The 25427-nt window shown below is 37.2% G+C and overlaps 1 long non-coding RNA gene across 1 annotated transcript; it reads left to right on the top strand.

The window, feature by feature from the left end:
• Positions 1-371: 371 nt before the first annotated feature.
• On the top strand, positions 372-24639 carry LOC123573508 (uncharacterized). The gene is made up of 3 exons (XR_006698066.3): positions 372-632; positions 20501-20583; positions 21842-24639. It is a non-coding gene; the product is annotated as an uncharacterized lncRNA (long non-coding RNA).
• The last annotated feature ends 788 nt before the right edge of the window (positions 24640-25427 follow it).

Raw genomic sequence — 25427 nt, 5'->3', positions numbered from 1 at the left:
TGAACAAAATTTATTGTGCAATCCAATAAATCAATGTCAGGTTAACATTAATTTGCTAAGATGGCAGCAGTGAAGATAGTGAGAACTTGACATCTAGATGTATTTTATAAGTGTAACCAAAAGAATTTAGGATAAATAGGATATGGAGGGTGAAGAAAAGATAGAACTCAAGGAATATTCCTAGACATCTGGCATAGCACTTAGGTAACTGGTGGTGCCATTTTCTGAAATGAGAAAATCTGAGAAATGAGTATGTTTGGCGGGGGACGGTGGGGAAAGTGAGAAGACAGAATTCTATTTTGGACGTATTTTCAAAGACAGAATTCTATTTTGGACATATTAAATTTGATATATCTGTCAGAAAACAAAGCAGAGATGTCAAGTAGACAATCAGGCATACACGTCCCAAGTGCAGGGAGAGTTTGAGGCTGGAGCTGAAAACTGGGAAGGTCATCACAAAGGATATACTTTAGAGCCATGGGACCAGAGGAGATAATCTCAGGGATAGGTGCAGGTGAGGACTTCAGGAAGGTTGAGGAACGAAGCGTGGGCACTCCAACATGTATAGATTAGGTGAGCAAAGGAGAAGAACAGGACTGCTAGAAAAATGGGAGCACCGGAAATCATACAAGGTAGGTATTCCAAGAACAGGAGGGAGTTATCAATTGTATTAAGTACTTTGAACTCATGAAATAAAATGAGAAATGAGAATTAATGATTGGACTTAAACGATAAATGACCTTGTCAAGGGTATTTTAGTGGAGGGTAGAGGTGAAAGCTGATTCAAATGAAGGAACAAATAGAAAATGAGGAATGGAAAACTGTTTTGAAAAAAATCACAATAAAAGAAAGTAGAAGAAAAGGTAATAGAGGCAAGGGTATAGGGCCGAAAAGAAGTATTTTTTTCTTTATTAATGAGTGCTTTTGTAGTACATTTGGATGCAAACAGAAATGCTTCAGTAGCAAGAACAATATTTATTAACTTATACTGCAGATTTTAGTTTCCAAAAATGACTGCAATAATATTCCCTATCCCATGTGTTTTTCTACAATGGGACCTTGACACTTTTCTCATCAAGAAGGGTGGTTGATGTTCCTTCCCCTCAAATCTGTGCAGTTTTTGACTAGCTTACAATCAGCAGAATGGATGCTCTGTGAAGCATCTTTCTGTTCTGTGGCTAAGACAGAAAAGGAAATGAAATTTACTCCTGGATGGCTGGAACACTCCCACTGAACCCTTAAATTGCTTCGTAAGCATTCCGACTGCCCTGAAACTACCATGCTATGAGGAAGCCCCAAGCCACCCCTGCAGAGATACTACAGAGAGAAGTTTTGAGACTACTTAGTGAGAGAAACACTAGCCATTCCCCAGCTGCTCCTGACCTCCTCCTCCGTTGGTTCTAGCTCCAGCCATGATCTGAATACATCAGATGAGGGATCCTGGGCCAGAGAACACCTGATCCAATGACCCATACTAGATAAGAAAATGCTTGTGTTAAGATACAAGTTTTAGGACGATTTGTTAAGCAGCAATAATACTTAAAGAAAGGGGAGAATGGCAGAATAATTTTACTGAGTAAATCAGAAGGACTGGTATTCAATGCATAAATGTAGAGTTTACCCATGATAAAAAGTAGATAAGTAACAAATATGTGTCCAGATGTGTAGAGCTAGCAGATTTCATGGTGAAATGGTGAGGCATTTGTCTTCTGACTGCTTCTATATTCTCAAAGCTGTAAGAAGTCATTAATGCAGAGTAAAAAGATGAAAGAGATGTGAAAATAGGAAAGAGGAGAAGATGTGAAATAATGTTTTGAAAGAGTAAGAGGGTGACCTGATTAGGGAAATGGAGTAGGATAGCCAGGCAGTCTTGAGGAAACACAGGAGGTTTGTGATTATGATTTTTAAATGAACCAGTCGGTACCTTTGTGTGTTTCCCTCTTGCTGTGTTTGGCTGCGAAGTTGCAGGTATGGTTAAAAGAAGGGCTTACGTAGTGTTGGTATTTTACTTTATCAGGCAATATGGAGAACAAGAGAGGCAAGGGAGCTGAAATGAATTCAAGGAACTGTCATGGCAAAACAAGGCAATGTAATCTGGATAAGAAGAGAAGATTTTCAGGGTTATCCTGCAGGGTTACAAAGGTGGCACAGAGTTAAAAAAAAAAATGTGTAAGGTATTATGAAATAGCAAGCTAGAAGTGTTTGATGGTCAGAGAGTGGAATTCCTGAAATTGAGGTTTTGTGGAAATTGGTAATGACTAAGTTCAGGGAATGACATAGAGATGCATGGTTGAGGATACGAGGAGGGCATAATAACTGGGGTTAAATGTAGTCAAGCAATTGAGGGTCCAGGATTTTAAACGAGGGGTCTAAATGACTGTTTAAGATAGTAAGAAAAATAACATGCATAGTGAAACCAATTGCTAAATCTCCAGGGAATGAGAAGATATAACTGGGAGTTTGCAATATGAATGTTCAAGAAGCATAGAGGGAGCTGTTTTCATATTCCTTGGATAATCTGGGGGTTTCGACAAAAAGTGGGACAGATAGTGGTCTGGGCAAAACAATGAGAAACCTAGAGGACATCTAGTCCACCTCTTATATCCACAGTACATGAAATACAGAAGAAAAAGCTGTCACAATTCAAAGATCTGTATCTGAAAGGATACCTGAGCTTATTTTAGAGGAAAAGGTGATTACATATTAAGAGAAAAAGATACAGGAGATTTTGTAGTGAGTACAGTGAAGAGTGTGAGCAAATGGGGAAGGGAGAAAAATTGATTCAGATTAGGGAACACACAGCCATGCGGAGCTGTAATCATGGCGGATGTCCCAGGAGGCTTGAACCTAAGTTTGTGATCAAGGTAAGACATAATGAAATCAATCCTGATGGCTTCTTGCAGAATGCAGAAAGTCAACTTGATTTATAGTCTCTTTCTTATGATTTGTCTCTTAAACATTGTATAATGCTAAGAAGAGAAGAGGTGGGGCAGGTGACGAAGATAGTGAGTGACAGTCTTACCAAGTGCGTATGGATTTGTGGGGGTTTCCTAAAATCTTACTCTGGTCATTGTCAATGATGTGAAGACATGGTCTTACCAGAATCACAAAGATTTCCTTGGGATTGCATTAAATCTTATTGCAAGTTCTATTGTGACAATATGAGGAACAATCTTACCATGGCCAAATGGAGCCTTGGGCCTAAAAGGAGTTACAGATAAGAGAGTCAAGACCATGGGTAGAAAATATAAGCCTTGTATAGAAAAGTTATTTGTTTCTGAAGAATGACAAAATAAGTAAGGCATGAACAGTTAAAGATGTCTAGAAATTTTGATGTTAAGATGTGAAAATTCTGAGAGTCAGACAACCTTAGAAAAGTACTGATTAATAATGCCTATCACAATGTAGGAAATGAATATAAATTTGATGGATTAAATAATTGTTTGGAATTGCTGTGCTGTATGCAATAGAAAGATAAAGGAAAAGCATGTATGTATTGCCAAGTATCCTGGAGAGTTATGCATGACAGTGTAGATGGCAAGGATTATGGCTTCTCTGATCCTCCTGATGTACCCACCCAAGGCCATAGCATAAAAGTATCTAAAATATTATATTAGAAAAGGAAAATGTAGTAATTAACATTCTATCTTTATACCTTTAATGGGACTATAAATGTGATATTGCTTTCCAGCTCCTGGCTTTATCAAAGTTGGAACATATTTATTATATATTTTTACTCAAGATATGTCATTTGATAGTCTAGAATATGTGCTCCCTGAGGTCAGGAAAGATATCTTATTCACTTTTGTATCCCCAGCTAGTATTGCAGCATCTGATATCTAATATACATGCATAAATATTGACTAGAAATGCAACTATCCATACGTATTTGTGACACCTTCTAGGAGAATAATGCATGTTTATAATTTAATAAAAAGACTATTAAAAACTTTGCCATTTTTATATTGTCAAGATTCTAGTACTTTTCTACTTGTTATATGTATGTATATACTATATATATATGTATATATATTTATTTATTTTTTAATGAAAAAACATCTCATTCAGCTGCCAACCTAAGACCAGTGCTGGTAATTACAGCTTGCATGCTCACCCATTATAATGGCAAAAAACTCATGTGAAGGAAAAATGGTATTGCTTGTGTTCTTAAAAAATAAAAACCTATTGTATTGCAAGATTTTAATGCCCAGGTGTTATCTAATGTGCTATAAATATGTATAGCAGACAATTTCAGAACAAGTTGTTTCATTTCCATGGTAACGTCAGGGCCACAATGGCGGGTGCTGGTTAAAAATGGATTCTTTTCATTAAAAACACACAACAGGAGGGGGCAATTAACAGACCGAAGGGAAGGCCTAATGAATTTAACAAAAATACAATAAAGCTGTCTCTCAATTTTTACTGTAAACATTTAGGATGCCAGACTACAAATAAAATGCTTGATAGATTCCAGCCTATTTCAAGAGACAATTCTACAATTATTTGATTTCAAATGTTATATTAAATATTTCATGATTTCCTGACCAGTCTGAATAGGAAAAGAGAGAACAGACAAACCTAAAAAAGGTCTGTTTTGATTGTTGAGATCACTTAAACTCCATCTAGTATACAAAATTGTGAACCTTAATCACTGTTCGATAGAAGAAAACTAGGAAAGTCAAAAAGGCTAATTAAAATTGACATAAGTACAATATAAGATTAATAAGTAAAACCACAAAACACATATTTTCTCCACTCAACTGGGGCTGCTACTGGTCAAGATTGAAAGAATTATTTTTAAAATCATGCATTTATTTGCCTGATACTCTGCCACTGTCTGGCACCAAAGAATGTAATTCAAAGTGAAAATTGTGTCAGTCATTCAGAGGTTTTGACTACACAAGGCTAAACATCTGCATATTTGGATGGATGCCTGGCTTTCTAATTCACTAACTGAGAGGAGATGCACCAGTAGTTGTTATCCTATGCATCAAGAAGGTTAATTCATTATGCATATCAGTTATCAGTGTACTTGTTTGGGATACATTTATCTTATCATCTAAGATTATGTTGATTTTATTTAGATCATTTCCAAATAAAGGATAATTAAACTGCTATGTGACCAGAAAGAACCCATTGTTAGAGAATTCCACAAATATAAAATTAACTCCCAGGATGACTTTCAGGATACAGGGGAAAAGAGTACAGGGGCAAGAACATGAGGCCTGTATCAATCCTCTCTTAGTAAACAGATCTGTGAGTTCTGTCAAGTCATTAAAACAGAGGTCCTCAAACTCTGGGCCATGGACTGCTACTGATCTGTGGACTGTTAGATACTGGGACCCACAGCAGGAATTCAGCTGCAGACAAGCAAGTGACGCTTCATCTGTATTTACAACCACTCCGCATCACTCACATTTACCACCCATCTCCACCTCCTGTCAAAATGAGGGGTGGGGAATTAGATTCTCATAGGAGGGCAAACTCTATTGTGAACTCTGTTATGTGAGGGATTTAGTTTGCGTGCTCCTTATGAGAATCTAATGCCTGATGATCTGTCATTGTCTCTCATCACCCCAAGATGGGACTGTCTAGTTACAGGAAATCAAGCTTAGGGCTCTCACTGATTCTACATTATGTTGAGTTGTATAATTATTTCATTATATATTGCAATATAATAATAGAAATAAAGTACACAATAAATGTAATGTGCTTGAATCATTGCAACCTGCCATCCGTGGAAAAACTGTCTTCCATGAAATTGGTCCCTGTACCAAAAATGTTGGGGACTGCTGATTTAAAGCATCTGTTTCCTCATCTATAAAATAGAATTAAAAATTCTTGATTTACATATCACTACATATAGTTATAAGATTCATGATTAATTAGTGGTTAAGAGTTCAAGCTCTGAAATTAACTATGCCTGATTTGAATCCTAATTATCACTAACATTGTAAATTTAGGCATGCTTCCGTTTCCTCACCTGCAAATTGTTACAAAGTTTCTAAGTATTAAGTGAATATACACCCTGAATGCTTAGCAAAGTGCCTGGCACTCTGTAAGCAACCAAGAAATAAGTGTTTTGGAAAATCAAAGATACATGTTCCAAGTAACTTGGAAAATGTAGAGAACCATAGATTCTATCATTTCTTACATTTGAGATGCCAGAATGTATACACCATACCCTATTTTCTAAGCTCTCAGTGTTAATTAAAATGAACAAAAACTTATTAAGACTGGGATAAACAAAAAGTATACGTATATTCTTTTCTTTATCTGTATGTTCCTTTCTTTTCTTTCTTAAATTATTACCTGTCCAGAGATAACCTAGAAATCCCCAGAAATCAACCCAGATTTCTATACCAAACAGATAAAACTGGAGGCCAAATTTAGCCTGGAAATATGCTTCCTGTATTTCAAAGTGCTTAAAAATATTACCCCAAAATAGAAAATTCGGAGTTTTCAAATAAAATTGTTTCCTGACTCCACTTTAAAAAAACTAGAAAATCTGGGAACCTTCAGCACACGTACTCACATGCATGCAGCTGCTGAAATATAAGAGCAAATTCCCTTAACAGAGATTCACAAACTCTTCAGTTCTCACAGTCCTCACCTCTTATGATTTCTCTGATACCATGACTCAGCACCATCACCGTTTATCATCATATGTACCCAATTATTTTCCTTATAGCAAATAACCAGTTCCCCGTACTCATGTCTCTCTCTAAAGCTGGAATAAGAAAGACCTTCAGGCTACAAGTTTCTAAAAAAACAAAAGGGATGACAAATATTTTTTGTGAATTTTAAGACTGTTGAGACCCATTTCTTAATTTTTTTTATTGAAGTATAACATACATACAGAAGATGACATAAATCATAAGTTCAATGAATATTATTTATTATCATAAATTAAACCTATGTATGTGTAACCAGAACCCAGATCAAGAAACAGAATATTGCCAGCACCCAAGAAGCCTGCTTTTTTGCCTCCTTCCATTCACTAGTCCCACAAGGGAACTGCTATCCTAATTTCTAATGCCATAGGTTTGTTCTGTCTGTTTGAACTTTATGAAAATGGAATCACACAAAATGTACTCTTGCATGTCTGACTCCTTTTGCTTAACATCTTGTTCGCGAGATTCATTCATCGGGTTACATGAAGCTATAATTTTATTGATGCATTTATATGGTACAAACAAAGCTTGTCTATGTCCCCTTTAACTTATGTGACCTGCTGGTCCCTATTAGCCATGGAGTTTCACCCTAATCTAGATGTACATTTTTCTTTAAGAAGTATTCCACCTGCAATTCTCCTGATACCTCAAAATCCCTTGGCCTTTCTACAACAATTTAACTCCCTGCCCTGTGATTTAAATTTTCAAACGGTCCTCCTTGCTCAAGCAGAGATAAAGTTATACAGTCACCAACCAACTTGATCCTCCTTCCTGTCACTAAACTCTTTCCCCTCCAAGTTCCCCCTTCTTTTCAAATATGCCTGAAATATCTTTAATTGCCAAAAAGGGAAGTGACTTTTTTGTTCCTGCTTTCTGTGTTGCTATTTTGTCTGTTCTTGATGAAGTGGAAGTGGTGTTCAAATATCACAGCTTCTTTGTACAACAGCCTAGAATCAGTATTTTGTAAGTAAAAGTAACTTTGTGTACTTTGAATGATAAAATATGTTGCACCTGACATGTAGCCATCACCAGTTACTGATATCACATCACTAATTACCCAAGATTTTTCAGAAGAAGAATAAAATTAGTGATTCCCAACCACAAAATTATAATCTGTCCAGACATGTAATAGCTAATAACAAATCGTTTGCTTAAGACACCACACATGGTACGTGAGTTATTTTTAAATGCTTCTTTGGAAAAATTAAGATATAATGATTCAATATGTTATTTGGGCAACAAAGAAAAAATGATTGCATTTGCCATCAACCAAGAATAATTTCACTGGAATTCTCTACTTCATATTTTCTCTTGAGATTTTTAATAGGCTTTTAAAGCAGATGCTGAGCTGGAAACTAATCCAAGAAACAAAGAAAGCCCAGGGGAAAAAGTAATAATAATAGACAGTTGTACTTGATTGTTTCCATGGTCAAGGCATCCTCCTGAGTGACAGATAATTCATCTTCTGTCAGTTTCCATTGCCTAGAGATCATTCTGAGCATTGTTATCAGCAAAAACCTCCACAAAATGAAGGATTTTCAAACAGGAAACCAGATGTGATGGGGTCAGGCCCTGCATGTGATAGGGATATTTGGATTAATGATGATTGATGCCATATCGCATTTCATAAAGTACACACTTGCCAAATCAGGTATTTTTCCCGTCACATAGGAGCAGTTGCTAAATTCCTTTACAGTAAAGCACCAAGGTCAAAGAGGAAGGAGTGAACACAAAAGAAAGGTGGCATAATAAAACAAAGATAATCATGTTGCATATTGTATAAGATTGGCATGATAATCCGTCCTAAATGTCTGTTATTTATCTGGGAAATCTAAAACATTTCAATTTTTCTATACCTACAACATACACATGTTTTTGTTTTTTGTTTGTTTGGGGTCTACTTTTAACTTTGTTCCTTTAATTAATATATCAATTACATTAACTGTGTCCTTATTGTAATTACTTTATCAAAATCAATTATTGAAGTGGTGAACTCTTAACTTTTTCATCACATATGTCATGATTTGGGGGAAAAAGTCACTCAAGATACAAATGTATTATCAAACAACACTGCCTTCTATTTGATGCTAGACGCAAAGGTAGTGATTTAATTATCAAGCTTGCTTTAGTAACAAGTAGGCTTTCTTTAATTTGTGTGATATTTTAATATGGGCATATATTTAGATTCTCTAAGAGGAAAATTTCCAAACATGCTCAAGGGAAGAAGAGCCCTCATTATTTAATCTTAGAAATAAATCTTTGCAAAACCATTATGCTGTTGTTTTAGAGCTTGATATTTTCAAAGGAAGGATAATAAATATTACAACTATCCTAAAATAGCTCTGGAAAGCTTAATAGTTATTATTATGTTGATGTATTTACAAGGACCTTAAAACATTCATGGTTTTCTACAGCTATTGGTATATTATCAATTTTTTCAAACCAGGAATAATATTTCACAGAGGCTATAGTCAAGGCTGGTGTAGAAGCTTATATGGTTGAATTTACAATTCCTTTCCTCTAATTAAGACCTATCTGGTGGAAAGTAATTGGAAGCAGATAGTTCTGAAAGTCTAGGTGCTAAATAAAAAAGCAGAACCACATTGTCAATGGTAGACTTGGAATTATTGATCTAATAAAACATAAAGGTGTAATGGCTAATTTTATGCATCAACTTGACTGAGCCATGAGAGGCCCAGATATTTGGCTAAATATTAGTTCTGGGTGTCTCTATGAGGGTATTTCTAGATGAGATTAGCGTTTTAATTAGTAGACTGAGTAAAGCATATTGATCTCTTCAATGTGGGTGGGCATAATCTAATCTTTTAAAGGCCTGAGTAAAACAAAAAGATAGCCAAAGGGAGAATTTGCTCTTTTTCTCTCTGCCTAACTGTTGAACTGCGATACTGGTCTTTTTCCCTTGGACTGGGATATACACCATTGGCTCTCCTCATTCTCAGGACTTTAGGCTCAGCTGGAACTACACCATTAGTTCTCATGGTCTGGGGGTCTTTAGACTTGGATGGGAAATATACCACCTGCTCTCCTGGGTCTCCAACTTGCCAAGTGAAGAGCATGGAAATTCTCAGCCTCATAATCATGTCAGTCAATTTCTTATAATCTCTCTCTCTTTCTTCCTCTCTCTCTCGTTTTTCTCTCTTCAATATTTTTTGCTTGTGTTTCTCTGGAGAACCATAACTAATCAGATTTTGGTACTGAGAAGTGAGATGCTATTGTAACAAATACCAGAACATGTGACAAAGACTTTGGAAGTGGGTAATGGATAGAGGCTGAAAGGGTTTTGAGGTGCATGCTAGAAATATGAGCATTAAGGGCAACTCTGGTGAGGGTTCAGATGGAAATGAGGAACATGTTATTGGAGACTGCAGGAAGGAGATCCCTGTTATAAAGTGGCAAAATACTTGGCTGAATTTTATTCTAGTGTTCTGTGGAAGGTAGAACTCATGAGAGATGAAACAGAATATTTAGCTGAGGAGATTTCTAAGCAAAGTGTTGAAAAAGTGGCATTGTTCCTCCTGACTGATTTTGGTAAAATGCAAGACAAGAAGAATTAATTAAAGAAGGTTAAGTAAAGAGGAAACCAGCGCTTAAAGATTTGACAAATTCTCAGCCTGTCCCTATTGCAAAAGTTCAGAAAACAGGTTGGCAAGAGAATACCAAGGGTATTCTCTTTTGATAAGGAGATTAGCATGGGTGTGAACCACATACCCAGTCAGCCATCTCAATAACACAAGCCAGAAATAGAGATGAGATTATACCATCAGAAACACTGCCAGCTGGAATAGAAAAAAAATAAATAAGCAGAATAAGTTCTAGTGTTCTATAGCACTCTGGAGTGACTATAATTAACAATGATTTATTTTATATTTTTAAATAGCTAGAAGAGCAGATTTTGAATATTCCCAACACAAATAATTGATCAATGTTTTAAGTGATGGATGTGCCAATTACCCTGATTTGATCATTACACATTGTATACAAGTACGGATATATCACATTATACCCCAAACATATGTATAATTATTAAGGGTCAGTTAAAAATAATAAAAGAAAATAGAGAAAATAAGACAGAACAAAGGCAAACCGTTAAAATGTGTTAAAAGAAAGAAGGAGCCCGAAAGAGATTTAGAGATTATCAGGACTACTATTGCTGCCACAGGTCCAGAGTGCTTGGGCTCAGGGGAAAAGCTGCTTTCACGTTGTTTCAAAGGGTGGAACTGCCACCCAGCAGAGCCACCTGAGGGTGGGGGGGATCGTCTCAGAGAGCCAGATAGACAGCCTTCCACTGAGCTAAAGGATACTACTGACACTGGGGGCAACACTGCCAACCCAGTGAATCTGGAGGGCAGAGCATGGAAATATAGAGGATTATTCTTGAGCCTTAAAATGTAATGGAACTGAGTAATGGATAGAAGTTGAAAGGGTTTTGAGGTGCACGCTAGAAATATGAGCATTAAGGGCAATTCTGCTGAGGGTTCAGATGGAAATTAGGAAGGTTGTTGGAGACTGCAGGAAAGGAGATCCAGGTTATAAAGTGGCAAAATACTTGGCCGAATTGTATTTTAGTGTTCTGTGGAAGGTAGAACTCATGACAGATTAAACAGAATATTTAACTGGATTCTGAACTTCCTTGGGATCTCTCCTCTCTTTCTTCTGATTTATTGCTTTTGGAATGGGAATATCAGTTCTGCGCCTATCCCGCCATTGTGTTTCAGAAACACATAACTTGTCTGTTCTCACAGATTCACAACTGAAGAGAAATTTTACCTCAGGGTGAATTGTATCTCAAGTCTCACTTATACTGGACTTAGATGACATTTAAATAAGGCTTTGGACTTTAGACTATAGAATGAATACTAGAATGAGTTAAGAATGTTGGAGCTGTTGGGATAATTTGATTAATGTATTTTACGTGCAAGAAGACGTGAAATTTGGGGATCCGGGGGCAGAATGTTATGGACTGAATGTTTTTGTCCTTTCCTGAAATTCATATGTTAAAACATTAACTCCCAACCTGTTGATATCTGAGGTGGGGCCTTTGGGAAGTAGACTTAGATGAGGTTATGAGGGTAAGGACCCCAATAGGATTAGTTTCCTTATAAGGAGAAGAAAAAAGATAAGTAAGCTTGTCTCTCAGACTTTCTCTCTCTTTCTTCTTCTCCCTGCTATGTGAGGTCATGAGGACAAGGTAGTTGTCTGCAAGCCAGGAAAGGGACCCTCACCAGAACCTGAATCTGTCAACAGCTTGATCTTAGACTTCCCAGCCTCCAACTATAAAAAATAAATGTCTGTTCTTAAGCTATCCAGTCTATGGCATTTTGTTATATAGCAACTCAACCTGACTAAGACAAAAAGAAAATCCCACATCAAACCTTGTTAACAAGTAGGGGTTATTAGCCATCTCCCTATATAATTAGAGCACATGAGGGAACTGACATTGGAAGTGATTCATGAGATCACAAAGATTAAATCACAAAATTTACAAAGCTCTTTGAGACATCAGCCTTGGGTCCTTTCTTACACACTTTAAAAGAATAAACATTAAATATTTAACGTATTCAAATCTTTCAAGCAAAAGATTCCAGGTAAATTCCTGAGAGGGATTGCCATGAGGGCAAATAAAATAGATGAGACCACAGAAGATAACTGTTTGAATTCACTGGTGAGTACTGTTTAAGTCTCTGCACATCTCTCTTTCGGAGTTCTTATTTTGGGAAGAGATTTATTAATAAAAGCAGACATATCTATTTCTGTCTTCATAAGGGAAGTGCCTAACCAACTAACCTGTTTAATAAAATATAAACAGAACTCATTCCCTGTTTAGGGTAATGATAATCAAATATATCTTAATTACATACTGCACAAAGATATTTTGATGACATTTTAAAAATATCTGCACAGCTAGTACCAGAACTAGAAGTACAGAAAACAAAGTCTTTCAAATCTGTTCTCACAAATCTCTGATAGACAGGAATCCAAAGTACAAAAGCAGCAGAGTACTCACAGTTTTCCGCCAGAGGCATGGGGGGGAAACATGAAATTTTACTCTCTCATGACTCAAGGTAAAACTGCTCAAAACTGAAGGTAATATGAAAAATGGTTGAGGGAAGGGTTAGCAAAGAAGAATAACCTAAGCATCATTTTCTCCTGAAGCCTTCTCTTTTTCACAGTGACATCTCGTCCAGAATAAAACTGGCAAGCCTATTAGCCACTGCCACAAGCCACATTTGCTGAAGAAATAATTTTTTTTAATTGTTTCAAATATATTCTAAGACATCAGCCATTTTAAACAAAGAAGGATTCTGCATAACTCTTTAAAAATGTAATAGTCTGGTATGTATAGTCTAAATCTAAACCTGAAACATATATTGCACCACTACACTTAACATTTCCTAGGAAGAGCACGTGATATGCTCGGTGAAAGGAAATCTTTTAGTATTTTCAATAATAAATCCATACGCCCATAAAAGGAAGCTACAGATGATGAGCTTCACAATTCAGAGGAATGAGGAACAAGAAAAGGAAGGTATTCTATTTGCATATCTTTTATACTATTCACACAAGCATATCCGAACCTCGCAACAATATTCCAGAGAAAAAACTACATATATATATGGAAAGTAAGAACCAGAAAAATCAAATAGCTTGTACATGTTATGCAAATATACAAGCTTTGTATCAGAATTGCAAATTGAGATACCTAAGACAACTCACATCAAAAGCAGCCCCTTAATAAAATCTCACAAAAGCTGTTTACTTTGGGTTTTGTTTTTATTATTTATTTATTGACTTTTTGAGACAGAATCTCACTCTGTCACCTAGGCTGGAGTGCAGTGGCTCCATCATGACTCACTGCAGCCTCAACTTCCCGGGCTCAAGAAATCCTTCTACCTCAGCTTCCCTGGGTAGCGGGGACTACAGGTGCTAGCCTCTCAGCTAATTTTTGTATGATTTTTAGAGATGGGGTTTTGCTAGTGTATTAGTGTGTTCTCACACTGCTGTGAAGAAATACCTGAGACTGGGTAATTTATAAAGAAAAGAGGTTTAATTGACTCACAGTTCCACACAGCTGGAGAGGCTTTGGGAAACTTACAATTATGGTAGAAGGCACCTATTCACAGGTCAACAGGAGAGAACAACCAGTGCCAGTGAAGGGGGAAGCCCCTTATGAAACCATCAGATCTCCCGAGAACTAACTCACTATCACAAGAACAGGATGGGGGAAACCACCCCTGTGATTCAGTTACCTCCACCTGGTCCCTCCCATGACATGTGGGGAGGATGGGAACTACAATTCAAATTGACAGTTGGGTGGGGACACAGACAAACCAAATCATTCCACCCCTGGTCCCTCCCAAATCTCATCCCCTCACAATTCAAAACACAATCATGATCTTCCAACAGTCCCCCAAAATCTTCACTCATTACAGCATTAACTCAAAATTCTAAGTCCAAAGTCTCATCTGAGGCAAGACAAGTCACTTCCAGCCATGAGCCTGTAAAATCAAAAGCAAGTTAGTTATTTCCTAGCTACAATGGGGATACAGTCATAGGGTAAATTTACTTGTTTCAAATGGGAGAAATAAGCCAAATAAAGGACCTACAGGCCCCATGCAAGTCCGAAATTTAATAGGGCACTCATTAAAACTTAAAGTTCTAAAATGATCTCTTTTGAATCCATGTCTCACATCCAGGTCACTCTAAAGAGATGGGTTCCCACAGCCTCGGGCAGCTCTGCCCCTGTGGCTTTGCATGGTACAGCCCGGCTCCCAGCTGCTTTCAGGGCTGGTGTTGAGTGTCTGCAGATTTTCCAGGCACCCGTGGCAAGCTGTTGGTGGATCTACCATTCTGGGGTCTGGAGGACAGCAGCCCTCTTCTCACAACTCCACTGGGCAGTGTCCCAGTGGGAACTCTGGGGGGGCTCTGACGCCACATTTCCCTTCTGCACTGCCCTAGCAGAGGTACTTCTTGAGGGTTCTGCTCCTGCAACAAACTTCTGCCTGTACATCTAGGCGTCTTCTTACCTCCTCTGAAATCCAGGTGGAAACTTTAATTCTTGACTTCTGTGCAACTGCAGGCCCGATAACGTGTGTAAGTCGCCAAGGCTTGGGGCTTGCATCCTCTGAAGCAGTGGTCTGAACTATATGCTGGCCCTTTTTAGGCACAGCTGGAGCTGAAGCAGCTGGGATGCAGAGCACCACGTCCCACGACTGCATAGAGCAGGGGGCCCTGGGCCTGGCCCAGGAAACCACTTTTCCCCTCTAGGCCTCTGGGTCTGTTATGGGAGGGGCTGCACTGAATGTCTTTGACGTGCCCTGGAGACATTTTCGCTATTGTCTTAGGGGTTAATACTGGCTCCTTGTTACTTATGCAAATTTCTGCAGCCAGCTTGAATTTCTCCCTAGAAAATGGGGTTTTCTTTTTTATGGCATAATCAGTTTCCAGATTTTCCAAACTTCTGTGCTCCACTTCCTCTTGAACTGTTTGCCGCATACAAATTTCTTCCACCAGATACCCTAAATCATTTCTCTTGACTTCAAAATTCCCCAGATCTCTACGGCAGGGCAAAATGCCAACAGTCTCTTTGCATAGAAAAAGTTACCTTTATTCCAGTTCCCAACAAGTTCCCCATCTCCATCTGAGACCTCCTCAGCCTGGAGTTTATTGTCCATATCACTATCAGCATTTTGGTGAAAGCCATTCAACAAGTCTCTAGGAAGTTCCAAACTTTTCCATTTTCCTGTCTTCTTCTGAGCCCTCCAGACTCTTCCAACCTTTTCCTATTACCCAGTTCCAAAGTCGCTTCCACATTTTCGGGTATCTTTACAGCAGTGCCTCACTCACAGTACTACTAACAATTTACTGTAGTAGTCTGTTCTCATGCTGCTATGAAGAAATACCCGAGACTGGATAACTTACTAACAAAAGTTAATTGACTCACCCTTCCGCATGGCTAGGGAGTCTTCAGGAAACTTAACAATCATGGAGGAAGGCATCTCTTCACAGAGTGGCAAGAGAGAGAAATTAGTGCCCAGTGAAGAGGGGGGCCCCTTATAAAACTCACTATCACAAAAACAGGATGGGGGAAACTGCCCCCATGACTCAATTATCTCCACCTGGTCCCTCCCATGACATGTAGGGATTATGGGAACCACAATTCAAGATGAGATTTGGGTGGGGACACAGCCATACCATATTAGCCATGTTGCACAGACTGGTCTCAAACTCCTGGCCTCAAGTGATCTCCTCACCTCGGCCCCCTAAAGTGCCAGTATTACAGACATGAACCACCATGCCCAGCCTGGTTTTATTTTTAAAACTAAAATTTATTTTTATTAAATTAATGCATATACATTGTTACAAATTAAATCATCCAAAAAGATTCATGATTAAAATGATTAGTTCTTTTCTTCTCTTCCCCACTCTAAGTTTAGCTTTGCTGCTAAGAATGTACATTTTTATTGTCATTGGTTTTAGTTCTCCTGTGATTCATGAATTTGACCTGATTCATTATCTTTCTACTGAGTTATATGAGGAGGTAACTTTACAACAATGTCTATTACCTCTCACCCTCCACTTTTCCCAAAATGTTAATATTATTAATTCCTCTGTTTATAGTTTATAACCAAAATAATCTAACTTTATTACTTCTGTTAAATAACATAAATAATTGTTCCTATACCCCAAGGCTAATTGTTCCTCTACCTTTCCCTTCACTTAACTTATCCTATCTTCTAGATTTTAATTTTGGTCATCTTTACTTTTCATATTTTATATTTATATTTTGACCTCAAGTATTTTCTGTCTAATCCTACAGTCACAAACTGTCAGCTGCAAACTGTCTAGGGCTCAAAACATTAGTGTGAGCTGGAGATATAAATTTGAAATTTATAAGATGTTTAAATCTATGGAAATATAAGTTACCTAGAAGGAATGCGTATAGCAAAAAGGCAGAAGAAGAGAACTGTGAGCTTCATGGATATTTAGGGTTTGGGTAGAGGAGGAACCCAAGAAGGGAGAATGAAAAACAGATTGAAGAGAAAGAATGAAAACCAGAAGAGTGTGATGAAAATTAAGAGGAGCTAGCGTTCTTGATAAAGAGGAAATAGCAATATTACATCAGTTCTGCAGAGAGCTTGCATACGAAAAGGATAAAAATTCAGCATGACAATGTTGATGACTATGACAAGAGGTGTGATGGGTGAGGAAGCAAAATTACAACGGCTTAATGAATAATTGGGCAATGAGGAAGCAATGATATCTTCTGTAGAAAATGCCTTCCAAAAAAATTGGACATGAAGGGGAGCAGAGAAATGCAGCATAGCTGGAGGGGTATGGGTCAAGAAAGTAATTTTTAAGCCAGTGTACCAAGGGGTCAGTAGAGAAAACCCAGTGATGTCCAGCAAGCTGAACAGATTCTATCAGACACTATTGGCCAAGCAAATACTGAACAGACCATGGCCAGCGTGGGACAATAAGATAAATCCATAGGCAGAAGGCATCATTTTGGGCTTCAGGCTTCCAGGCTTAGAAAACGATTCTCTGATAGCCTTATAAAACTTTGAGTCATATTCTTGGGTGCTGTTAAGCATCGAATGAGTCATTATGGGCTTTGAGAGATTAGCAAACTATAGGTAGGGCCTTTATTTACTCTAATATTTCTGCTACTGATATTTCCTGTTGTACAATTTTTAACTATTATGATTAAACTTTTTTGCCTGATAGTTTTATTTATAGAGTCTCACCATGTTACTGAAACTGTGCTGAGGAATTTATAAATATTAACTCATTTAATTCTCATTACAATACTATTAAGTGTGTCCTAGTATGTTTATTTTATGAACTGAGGCATAGATAATTCTGTTACCAAAGCAGTCTATTTTAAGAGTTCACGATGTCAAGCCCTACATTCAATTATTCCTCTTTTATAAAAGTGCTTATTTGCAAATGAGAGTTGATATGTGGTCAGGTGGAAAATATTTCACCCAACCTCTGGATGGGTGATTGAAACCAAGTGAAGAAGATTCCTTTTGTTAGTTAACTTGAGCCTTCTGTTCTGGTATCTCTGACATAGTCTATGAACTAGCAGCATTGCCATATGCCTGCCATATCAGTTTTCTTTAAACCTACACCAGATGAAGTGACCTAGTATAAAAGCTCATTTTTATCATTAATCGGTATAATGAACAAATAACTAATTACCAGTTTTGCTTTTTTTCATTTGGCGGGGACAGAGTTTCTATCTGAAACTGTGACATCATTGCACAGATTTCCTCTGAAATCTGAAAAGTAGCATCTGGAAGAATTGCTGCAGTAACATAACTGCAGCTGCCATCTCTAAAATCATCGACTCAACATTCCCAGTGTGGCTAGTTGTCTCTGGTCCTCACTTCTACTGCACATGTTCTTTGACCTTAAAATATCTTAAGGTCCTTGACCTTTTAAAAAACTTATTCACTGGCCGGGCACAGTGGCTCATGCCTGTAATCCCAGCATTTTGGGAGGTCACAGCGGGTGGATCACTTGAGGTCACGAATTCGAGACCAGCCTCGCTAACATGGTGAAATCCCATCTCTACTAAAAATACAAAAATTAGCCGGGCATGGTGGCATGTGCCTGTAGTCCCAGCTATTCAGGAGACTGAGTCAGAAGAACCACTTGAACTCGGGAGGAAGAGGTTGCACTGAGCCAAGATCATGCCATTGCACTCCAGCCTGGGCAACAGAGTGAGACTCCATTTGAAAAAAAAAAAAAAAAACCTGTTTATTATCTTATTTCTAACTCTATCTCCGTACTTAAATGTGTACCTATTTAATGACCCTCTTGCAGCACCCTCAATTGTTTTTTTACATTTATGTTTCTAGTTCAAATTCCCAAAACATGATCACTTAAAAAAATCCAAACGTTGAATTATCTCCTTCTCCACTCAGACTTCTGAAGACCCAGCTGTGTAAACTATGACAATTATATGAATTGATGGTACTGCAAGCCTTGGACGTCACACATGAATCCTTTTAGATAGCTCAGGCCAGTTCCCTCTCTCCTTATCTCCTCTTATTAAGACATAAGCTAGACTGTGCCTGACTCAATTTCAGCCTCATAATACAAAGGGGAGTGAGGTAGTTCATCTGTAAGTTCATCTGCTTCCTGATTATTACATTATCATGATCCTCAGGTAAGGAAAAGTGGGACTACTCTTTGCAAGGTACTTCTTTCGTACATGCTTTACGTGCTTCTTTCCCTGCTTCCTCCAGGCTCTTGCTCCAACCATTATTCAATTCTTCTGTTTTGGCAAAATTTCCCATTCCATTAGCTCCTTCCCATAAGTGTAGCCAAAATATGCCAGATAAGAGACACAGAGAAAATAAATGGAAACTCTCCTACATATCTGTGTTTTTTCTCCTCTGTTACCTTTATTCTACACAGCATATCTACTTTTCCCAAAATATTAATAGTTGCTAAAACTTTAGAATATTCACTACATGTCATAACTGTACATATGTTAACTCACTTAATTCCTACAACAACCCTATGAGATAGGCATTTGTATTATCTTCATTTTAGACATGAAAAAACTGAGTCACAGCAAGTTTAAGTAAATTGTTCAACATCACTTAGCATCACTTCTTCCCATCCCATTGTCTCTTTGACCTGTTAATTAATTTTACAGGAATCATCATGGGTGATTGATTACCTGCTTACTTTTATTGCTGCCAGATTTTAAAATTTTAAGCCAATCGCTTCTTTCAGGATGTTTTAAAATACTTTTTTAAATTTCTGCTTACAAATTTTTTTGAACTCTATTTTCTTTTCTTTTCTTTCTTTTTTTTTTTTTTGAGACAGAGTCTTGCTCTGTCGCCCAGGCTGGAGTGCAGTGGCCAGATCTCAGCTCACTGCAAAGTCCACCTCCCGTGTTTACACCATTCTCCTGCCTCAGCCTCCTGAGTAGCTGGGGCTACAGGCGCCCACCACCTCGCCCAACTAGTTTTTTTGTACTTTTTTAGTAGAGACGGGGTTTCACCGTGTTAGCCAGGATGGTCTCGATCTCCTGACCTTGTGATCTGCCGGTCTCAGCCTCCCAAAGTGCTGGGATTACAGACTTGAGCCACCATGCCCAGCCTTGAACTCTATTTTTATATTTTCTATTTCCATCACAATCCCAACTTGTACTCATTCTCAGTGATTTAAATGATTAAAAAAAAGCAAACTGTAATTGAATTCAAAGTATATGAAATTTGAATGTATTTTCAATCAGAGTGTACTGAAGTATAAAAATACATATATTTTATCTTTGTTACCCAAAAAATTTTTTAAATATTCAAAATTAACTATTAAAAACAATTAGGAATAAAAAATACATACTGTAAAATTTTTAATTTAAAAAATTAAAGTCTTACTAAACACTTGTATAAAAATATAATTCATCTCAATTTTGCACTTAATATCTATTTACCAAAGTAAAACATCACTGTCATGCTACATGAAGCGTACTTTGAAACCTAGGTAAATACAAATTTAAGAAAAGCATGAACCATTTAATGTTGTAAAACAGATCAAGCTCTGTCACATATTGAGAATACCTGTTTTTTGTGAGTACTTTGGAAATGCAAATTGGAACATAAAAAGTGACAGAAAATAGATGCTCTGCACTACCAGGAAATGGTACTATATTTTGCAGGAATCTTTCGTATTTGTGCGATTTGAGAAGAAGCATTTGGCAGATCAACTCATCTGTCTTTTCTCTTACCAATCCCTTTCCGTGCTCTGATCCTCCTCTCACTCTGATGCACTTCTTTTATCTCCAGTGTCACAGTGGCATAGCCCACAACCTTCACAGCATTTGGACACAGTTGCCTTTCGCAAGAGGTGAAGAAAAATATTACCCTGGGTGAGTACATTATTAGTCAGGAGAATAGATGTTTAAGATTACAGGAGTGCAAGTGTCGAGTACTATATTCTATTTTATAGGAAAACCTATATGTCTTTAAAACTGGGACATACGTGTGTCTAAGATATTCAAGATCTTTTAAAGTACTAGGGTTACATTCAAATTCTTCTAAAGTGCCAAGGGCCACTCTTGTCAGGATCCAAGGGAGTCTTGCTCAAGATAGAGACTAAGTTTAATTGTAGAAACATGAAAAAAGATAAATTATTGAATTTCATAGTTCGAAAATATATATCCAGCATACACTACAGTAAATTACACATACTTTACAAACCTTTATTGACAGTCAGTTTTCTTTCCAAATTAAAAGCTTACTAAAAAAACTGGAATTAGGTCTCAATTAATTATTGTGGTCCCAGTGAAGAGCCCATCTTCTGGCACATATCAGCAAATATTGCTGTAGATGATCCATTGTTTCTAAGGAGCATAGGCTGGGATCAAGTACATGCAGGAGATGAACATGCTGAGGGCAAAAATACGTAAAAGGGATTATGTGAGAGTATCTTGAATGGTAAGTAGAAACAAATACCAAATTTAAAGATTATTACTAATGTAATATACATATTTTCCTCCTCTTTTCTCATTTTTCTTCTTTGAATGAACAATTCCCAATAGTAAATAGAGAAAACCAAGAGCTCTTTAACCACTATATTTTCCAATAGCTATTACTTGTATAGAGTTTCCTTGATATACAAGGAAAAATGTGGCTGTTAAACTAAATTTTAAGTAAAAGCACATTATGGTAGAAATAAGGCCCTCCAGAGAATAATTTTATGAGACAATTATTGCACGGTAGCTTGGGCAGTTGAACTCACATGAAACAAATGGCTCTATAAAACAAGTCCCAAAGTGGCCTATTGCTTAATTAAATTCATATACAAAACGTCCCTCTGCCTTGACATGTGTACATACATATATTAAATGTATTTTAAAATTCAGTCTGAAAAAATATGACCTCATAAAGATGCAAAAGTCCAGACTCCACTTCAAAGCCAAAGAACTTCTTGAAGCAATATTTTATGTAGAATTGTGACTTTTAAATAATTGCTTTTTCCGCTTAACCTAGTGAAACCAGTCAGTTTGATGTATATAATATGTTTAAGCTTTCTGCCTAGAAGGGTATGCCATAGTGTCTATGAAATGTTTGCGAGGAATGCAAGTACTGCTAATTCTTTCTTTTCTTATTTCGTCAAAATGGAAGCATTTCTACAGAAGCCTGGACATGCACAGGAAGAAACACATTTGCAAGCTCTATAGCCCAATCCTTCAACTGAAATGTGTCTACTTAGAAGAATGTTAATTTAATGAATGCAAATAAATTAAGACATGTTTTTTCCCTTGATATAAAATTGTTTTACCACAATGTATTACTCTACTCTTCTGTTTCATGAACCACCTACATGTGGGTAACAGCCCTCCAAGAACAGAATGCAGTCCAGTCTGTTCAGTAGCCTAAAAACATCTTAAAGCCATCTGCTATTAAATGTGTTCAGGGAAGAAGGAAGCAAAGGGGTAAAAAGAAGATACAATATTCAAAATGTTACTAATTGATTATAAGATTTTATTTCTGCAAATGTTCAGTTTCAGAATTTCACACGAAAGAATCTAAATTAATAATTTTAGCCTGTCTATTTTCACCTATTCTTTTGGGAAACTCTTTATAGTGCCTATTCAACTAGCACCCCAAAGAGAAATGGGAAACAATGTACAAAATCTAGATACATATAGATGATTCTCAAATGCATAAAGTAAATGAGGCCAGTCCTAAATATGTAGGTTACATATTTTGGGGACTTATAAAGAGAAAAATGAGAAGGGTTACATGATGGTCTGAATAATTTTTGCAACTAGACACTGAACATGTCCTACATAAACATTTACAGGAGAAAAAGTAATATATTTTTCTCACCCATTGAAAGGATCATAGCTGATATCCCTATAACAAAAGACAAATTAACAAGAGAAAAGCAATAATAAATATATTTAACCATAATTTTATGTGACATAGGATCCCTCAGAGATGAAGACCCAAAGATGCATAAAATACTGTATATTTTTATGCGGACATTTGATGAAGAATGAACAATCATGTAGAAGAGTAACTGGACAAAAAGGGGATATGACCTATTGTTAATGACTTATGGGGAACTTAGCAGGGCCTATTTGTTCTGATTCTTCTAGGCTTCCAGATATAGGGTGGGACTCCTCTAGAATGAGGACCTTATAACTTACTTTCAGAATTTCTTGATGACCATGCTTCAGTGAAGAAAGGTGGGAGAAGGTCAGCGTAACTGCTTCTGCTGTTTACTCAATTGCCTCAGTTCCATATTTTGGGGTAACATGTTCTGAGCTCCAGCAAGAAAAACAGCCACCTAATAATAACTATTATTTATTTTATACTCACTGAGTACCAGGCACTATGTCAAACATTTTACACTCATTATTTCATTTAACTCTCATGACACTTTTGTGGATGCATTCTTAGTTTAAAAATAAACTGAGACACTGAGACATTATCCAAGTTATTCAAATGACACAATTAGTTAGTAAATAGCAGCATGAAATTCAGCTCATTTTTCTGTGACATAAAAGCCTATTTTTTGGCCCCTACATCCTTGCTGCCAACTTTGACAGCAAGTCATGCCTTGTGACTTGGGGAGAATCTTGATAGTACACGTCTTAGAACCTCACAGAGATAACTCTAAATTTAGGCCACTAACAAGAACAACAACAGGTTAGAGTCACAGCCTGAACATTCACCTCACCAAAGGCAAACTGCATAATCTGACCAGTGTCTACCCTTGCATTTGTAAAACAAAATTTATGTAAAAAAAAGACGCTTACACCTGGCAACAGTGTGTCTGCCTCAGTCATTTATATTCACAGAGAGGATAAGCAGGAAAACTTTTTTTCTAAAGGTATGTGACAACTGAGAGGCCACAGAACATGCACTCTGTAGTATACAGCAAATAAACCTGAGACTGCAAAGGCAAGAAGTCTGGGCAAGCTCCCTGTTTGAATGAATAGCATGTGTGAGCTGCGATGGCCTTCTCACTTCCACCTCACTACTCCCTTTGTCAGAGGCCTTCAAACTAGAGCAGTGTTCAAACCAGAGCAACTCCATCTTGAGTGAGGATAGGAAAATGAGGCTGGGACTTGCTGGGCTGCATTCCCAGAAAGGCATTCCTAGCCTCTAAATGTTTACAGTTAAGGGAAAAGGTTGATAATGTTTACTAAACAGACCTAGACTTTAGAGTGTTCCAAAATCCTGATACCTTGAGAACAAGGACATTCCTAATTTTGCTTTAAAGATAATAATATTGATTCTTGCAAAACATAGTAATGAAGAAAAGTAATCATTTAGCACAAACCCTTGTAGCAGAGCACATCTCCTCATTGTAAGAGTTAAAGAAAGAGGAAAGAAACACGAAAAGCAGCTCAACAGTCAAAGACAGGTTTATTTTGGAGAGTAAATATGAGAGGGACTTCTGGACAATTTTGGTTAGGAGTGCTGTCTCTTACAGACTAAGAGTATGTATTGGTGAGAGAGTTTGAAATGTTTCTATGTGGGGGAGAAGTTTATGGCAGGGTTGGAATGTCTCTTGTCACAGGAGAGGTTATCTTGGGGCTGACATCTCTCCAGCTGGAGGGGAGGTTATCTCGGGGCTGGCATGTCTCCGGTCGGGCAGGGGTTTGGAATGTTTCTGGTCGGAGATGTCATTTGTGGTTTATGGTCATGCTGACCTTAGCCATTAATCTGATGCCCTTTGGATTTAGGCAGTTTTTTATCAAGGTGAACTTTAGAATGATAGTGCTTGTCCAAGATGGCGATGCTCCCAGTCTGTCACCCATTATATTTTTTTTATCCTACTTATATACAAGCATTGTACCTAGGGTGGATGCATTACTCTTCTTACTTTCGGGAATGCCCTACTCTGTCTATGGAGTAACTGTTATTTCACCATTTTACTTTCTTAATAAACTTGCTTTTGTTTTGCACTGTGGACTCTCCCTGAGTTCTTTCTTGCATGAGATCCAAGAACCCTCTCTTGGGATCTGGATCAGGACCCCTTTCCTGTAACACCTTCCTTGATGCCATAGCTGAGGAGTAAGGGGCAGAACTTGAGGGTGAGAGCAGATATTACTATTGTCTTGCGAAAGAAATAAAGGTATCCATATTCAAAAGAATAGCATAGGGAATACTTGATAATGCTTACCAAACATGCACAGGACTTTATAGGCGCTTTCCAAGGGAATGTAATGTTTGCTTTGTCAAGACAAATTATCATAATAAGGCCAGAGAGTCTTTTCATTGTGCCCACCAATAAACATTGCGCTCTAACAATTACAGAGACACAACATTTTTTTTTTTTGGTTGCCATGAGAAGAAATAATGAGATTTTTAAAAATTTTAATGCACATTTCTTAAAAAAGAGTACAGCAGCCTTCCAATAAATTTCATGGAGGAGTCAGGGAAAGGGTAGGGGTGAGGATCAATCTCTCTTTACAACTGGAAAATGTTATCAAAAATATTTATAACAAGAATACCTAAGAGAGGATACCTAACTTCTTATTCCTCCATGTCATCATTGTTATGCCCCCAATATTATTTTGTCACTTTGGGTAGGAAATATATATATATATATATATATATATATATATATATATATATATATATATATATGATATAGTAATACAATTTATGTATTTTTAGAAATGTGATTTTTCAGTAAGGTTTGAATGTTTTAAGAATTCAATTGAAAGGAATGTGGCAATGATGCTTTAAA

Source organism: Macaca fascicularis, chromosome 5 (genome assembly GCF_037993035.2).
Source record: "Macaca fascicularis isolate 582-1 chromosome 5, T2T-MFA8v1.1".
Lineage (NCBI taxonomy): Eukaryota > Metazoa > Chordata > Mammalia > Primates > Cercopithecidae > Macaca > Macaca fascicularis.
The sequence above is the reverse complement of the archived record's forward strand: the minus strand, read 5'-3'. Positions and strand labels throughout refer to the sequence as shown.